This window comes from Pinus tabuliformis, chromosome 6, assembly GCF_031772625.1.
Source record: "Pinus tabuliformis cultivar Carrire ecotype Pingquan chromosome 6, CPIR1, whole genome shotgun sequence".
NCBI classification, from domain to species: domain Eukaryota; kingdom Viridiplantae; phylum Streptophyta; class Pinopsida; order Pinales; family Pinaceae; genus Pinus; species Pinus tabuliformis.
In genome coordinates this window covers 352,639,891-352,645,294 of record NC_142292.1, presented here as the reverse complement: position 1 = coordinate 352,645,294, position 5,404 = coordinate 352,639,891, and the positions used below count along the sequence as shown (strand labels likewise).

General features: G+C 38.2%; 1 pseudogene; it reads right to left on the bottom strand.

Annotated features, from left to right (window-relative positions):
- Positions 1–2,049: 2,049 nt before the first annotated feature.
- LOC149258758 (proline-rich receptor-like protein kinase PERK1) lies at positions 2,050–4,412 on the bottom strand (annotated as a pseudogene).
- Between the last annotated feature and the right edge of the window lie 992 nt (positions 4,413–5,404).

The following is a 5,404-nucleotide window of genomic DNA, read 5'->3' as shown; positions in this document are numbered from 1 at the left end:
ATCTACTTGCAGACATGTTCATTGAATTAAATAAGTTGAATCAAAATTTCGAAGAGGATCATGTTAGATATTACATCTATTGGCACCATTTTAGATGTTTCTATTGGCATGCTTCGTAAACGATTTTTGGGAAGCATTTTTGGTGTAGATGCAGTGCATGTCTTATTTTTTAGTTAAAGCATAAAGAGGAACCCTTGAATTTGCAGATACCATAGGTATGGTACATTTACAACCATTGAGGTTCGAAATATTTCCAAAGATGAAAAGATGGGGGCTACTAGATGATTGTATTCTCTTGGGAAAATGTTTTGTTATAAAGGTGATTAAATCTTTAGATAAGAGATTCATAGATTTATTAAGTGTTGTTGTATTGAGGGCAGTGGGGATGTCAGGATCGAATAGAGCGACTGCGAGAAAGAACGTGTGGCAAAAGTGGGAAAATTGAGATGGCCGCCTGTGTCAAAGGTCAAACGAACAGAGCATTCGACCAGTGGGTCGTAAAGCAAGGCTACTGTAAAAAGTGACGGGAAGAGCCAAGAGCGGGAAGATGAATGAACTAGATGGACTGCGTTGAATGATGGAAATACGAGAGCAGCCCTGTTGAGTGAAGACTAGTCGGAGATCTGGAGACAGCGTTAAAGGTAAGTGGGTTTTATTCCCCACTTCATCCAAACTCGAGATCTGTGTATTTAATCGTCAAGTCGTTGCAAGTAAGATTCGATCTCTTGGGAATTGAGAGCTATTTTTTGAGATAAATTGTGTCGTTGCAAGTAAGATTCGATCTCTTGGGAATTGAGAGCTATTTTTTGAGATAAATTGTGATGTGTGGGGCAAATAGCTCTCAGGTGGCAGAATGTTTGATTCTGTGATTTGAATCAACACTGATATGCTTTAAATTGTGTTTCTGGTTATATCCGTGTCTGTGTTCACATATGACAAAGTAGAATCGAACGGTGGAAGTTACAAAGAATCAAGCATCGTAGAGCTTGATCCGATGGTCAAAAGCCCAGGAATCTGCATATGATAGGCATATCATTTACTGTATAATTCCTCCTATTGTCAGCCTTAAAGCTGAAAATCACACGTGGGAACCAACAAGTTCACTTTTCTGCCTCGTTTGAACAAAACAAATTCATCTGACAATATGTATTCATTTTCTTGGCTTTATAATTGTTTTCAAAAACTTCCAAATAAACAGATGTGATAAAAATTTGAAGTCCTATAATCTATGTTAAGTCCTAATCTTGATGTCAATTTCTCTAATTCTTTTGGGATTTGTACCTACGAGTTCTAGGAACAGTTCAAACATGATAAACACTTTTACGATGGTTGCTCTCTTATCTCCATCTTGCTATTTATGGATGATATTGCCTTCTTATCTTTCTCTTTATGGATGGATAAGTTGGAACCTATAAACAGTGTCTGCAGGATGTAGAACAAGTGGACAGGATAGAAGCTAGGATGAATAAATGTCACCCCAGTCATGAAGCCAGCAAATATGAGAAGCGCAGAATTTACTTGGTCAAATAATAGTAAGGTAAAAGAAATTGATTACTACATACTGAGGACAGTGAATTTTGTATTGATTCCTAGAAATTTTATACATTGATTAGCTGTATTATGCCTAGAAATAGAAAAAGTCATAACTGAATGAGTTACAATTTCATCATCCTAGGACCTATACTGCACATGCGCTATTGTACAAGCTCATCCACACAAGATCTGTTATAACATTCTATTGGTAGCTGATGACAGTCATGAAGAGACACAGTCTACAGCCTCACCTGAACTTCACTCTCAAGCAAAGAAAGAGTCGAGCTCTAGCTTGAAAAACTAAAAGTTAGCTTGCTCTACAGAGAACATTTATGCTTCTTTGATTATAATACTTGTGAGAAAAACAAGAAGCTTCCCCAGAAAACAAGCTGGAGAGGAGAGGAGAGAAGAATCCATGGATTCCAAACTATCAAGTGTGTATTTGTTGATAAATGTAAATACCGGTAGAATAAGCAGATTAAGTAATATTTCAGACAGCAAACATTTGCAAATCGATTAATAATTTCTATACATTGATGGAAAATCTCTGTCGGTGTGTTTCCCAGAGAGGTACTATTAGGTTGTATATGAGAGAGTTCTGTCATGCCCATTAATCCTAGGGACATGTGACCTCTCAATGTTGGATGCACTTCCTTACTTTGTAGATATTATCTACTAGAAACAGATTGGTTTACCCCATTCACTGGTAGAGGCACTGTACTCACTACTTTTTGAGATTCTTCAGTGTCTTCACTATATTGGCTATCGACACAGACAGATCCTCCCACTGAGACATACAGAGTACTCTGCGGCAGACTGACTCCGTTGTGAAGAATGCTAGGAGGAACATCACCTTCCAAGACACGAACTATCTGAAAAACATAACTTCTGTCAGATCAGGTATTTCTACAACTAAATCCTGCCCAGAAAGCATATTGATGCCATCAGTTTGAACTTTGAAGGAAAAAAAAACGTCTGAAGGTCAATAACTTATGCAAGCAAGGACTGTACCCGTTCCATACGCGAGCGGCTTCTTGCAGACTTTTGAATACAAGAAGCTGCACATGCAACTACCCGCATCATATCATTCACATTATAGTTGTTCTGTAGGCGGGGATCAACAAGGGCATCTAGATTGCCATCTTCCATTGCTCGAGCAAGCAAGGGTCGGGCCTACAGAGTGATCAAAATCTTAGACCACCTAGAATAAATTCTAACCCAAGTTTGCATGAAGATTTAAGCGGTCAAAACAATATACAAATAAGTTCCGATTTGAAGTACTAACCGAATAGACTAGACTACTTTCCGGAAATGATAGAGTTAGATCTAGAGGCCGGCGGCCAGTGATCAACTCAAGCAGCACGACACCGAAAGAGAAAACATCAGATTTATCTGTCAGTTCCCCACTTGACGCATACTGGATCCAAATACCTATCCAGGCAACAATAGGGACTCAGAGCTCCAGTATAAATGTACAAAAGGTATCTACAAAGTCAAAATGCACTGGAAAGAGATTCACCCAAAAGTCCCCTTAGGCCTTGTGTTGACACGAGGAGAACCTTCTGAAGCAAGTTTTGCAAGGCCAAAGTCTGCAATGTGACAAAAGATTATATCAGATTTCAGCGTTTAACATACCATGAACATAAGGTTACCTTTGTTTCGAAGTTGGAGTCAAGTAGAATATTTGAAGCTTTGATGTCTCTATGAATTATCTTCGGATAACCTGCAATTTAGAACAATGTCAAGATATAATAAAAGAGTGTTGAAGTAAGAAGACAAAAGCAATATAGCATATAGTCTTCATGTAGATAAGCAAGTCCACGAGCTGCTCCTATTGCAATCTTCAATCTAGTTGGCCACTTCATGCTAGGCTGACCTTCAGCTGCCATAAAATATAAACCTTATTGGAAATCATAGAAATTACACTTCAAGTGACTTTATTGGAAATCATAGAAATTATACTTCAAGTGACTTTACTAGCATGAAGCAATTTGACATTTACTAAATACTCTTTCCTCATATGTAAAAGGATACTAGCATTGATTCATCTTATTCTGGGATCTTTAAACTTTTTGTTCTCAATGTTTTAAATGCATGACAGATCGAAGATTAAAATGGGTCTACGCTACTTATTCGAAAATGCTTAATACTAGCATTTGTTTGTTAGACATTATGTTAAAATCTAGAAAATTAAATCGTGGGCTTTTTTCTGCATTTCTTTAGCATTACACATGCACAAATGAAGTGTTGAAGGTCTCACCCAAGGCAGATGTTGGAACAACTCGCTTCTAGTCAAAATCATATGCATAATGATAATGAATGGTGGAAGAATTGTTACACATATGACTTACCATGTAGATGGTGCTCTAGTGTATTATTAGGAAAAACTCAAAAACAAGCAATCATTGGCTACCAGCTATGCAGTAACCCAGCAATGAGACAAGGTTGTGGTGATGCACACAACTGATTATTTCCACTTATGCTTGAAAGCCACATTCTCCCTCGCTCCCACGAACTTTGAGCTTCTTCACAACTATATTTTTGTTTCCTGGAAGAATGCCTTTGTATACATATCCAAAACCCCCCTGTCCTAATAGATTGGTCTCTGAGAAGCTATCTGTAGCAACCTCTAACTCTTCATAGGTGAATTTTTTTGAGATACCAAGACTAATGCCCGGAGGAGGAGGAGGTAATTGCTGCTGTGATACCGGAAAAACAGAGCTTAAATCATCTCTACTGCTAAATACAGGTTGGGGAGGTGGAAGAGTTTGCATGAATACAGAAGTTGGAGGAGGTAATGGCTGTTGTAATCCCGGAAAACCAGAGCTTAAATCATCCCCACTGCTAACTACAGGTTGGACAGGTCGAGGACACGACATGAATACGGGAGGTGGAGGAGGAAATGGCTGCTTGTGATGCCGGAAAACCAGACCTTGAATCATCTCCACTGTTAAATATATGTCGGGAAGGTGGAGGACATGGCATCAATATAGGAGGTGGAGGAGGTAATGGCTACTGTGATGCTGGAAAACCAGAGCTTGAATCAACTCCATTGTTAAGTACGGGTTGGGAAGTTGGAGGATGTGGCATGGACACACAAGGTGATGGTTGAGGTTCAAACGTATTGCCAAGATGAACTGGATGGGATGGAGGTGAGTTAATTTTGACATCATTATTCCCCCAAAGAGTGATTGTCTTAATGTCAGGAAAATAAGGCAGGTATTGAGGTGTTCGCCCATAAAGGTCATCTGCACAATGTCGAAGAGAAGAGTTAACTGAAATATGAATTGTAGCAATTTCCTAAACAGGGAAAAATAATGCTACTCTATCCTTATTATTGAGTTGGAACACTGTGCGAGATTCAAAACAATTAACTTTCTTGAGAATAAAGCTTCAGATCACTAAATATCTGATTACTTGAAGTTTTAAAGCTTTTGACCAAAAAAATTATAGGAACACATTACTGTCAATTGATATGGGAAAGGAGGCTGGGAGGAGTCTCCGCACAGGAAGAAGAATATATTGTTGCTAACCTAAATGTCAGCTAATTTGGGATTGCAGGTGATGGTATGTGTAAAGCAAAGAAATTTAAAAAATCCAGCCAGAAGATAGTTGATCTATTACTCATAAAGAAAGTTTATACTATATTTTGAGATGGGTTTTATTATTCAATTTGTTATCCTGAATATATAACAATTATAGGTTTCTAAATGATAGATTTGGGTAATTAAGAGGTCAGCCATTGTTATCTTGTCAACTCTCGGAAGTTCTTTAGACTAGATCTCCTCTGGCTCAAGGGAGGTTTTAGTAACTAAGAGTGCTAGAAACTAAAGCTATGAAGTGTAAAGTAGATTCTAGTAAAACAAGTTGT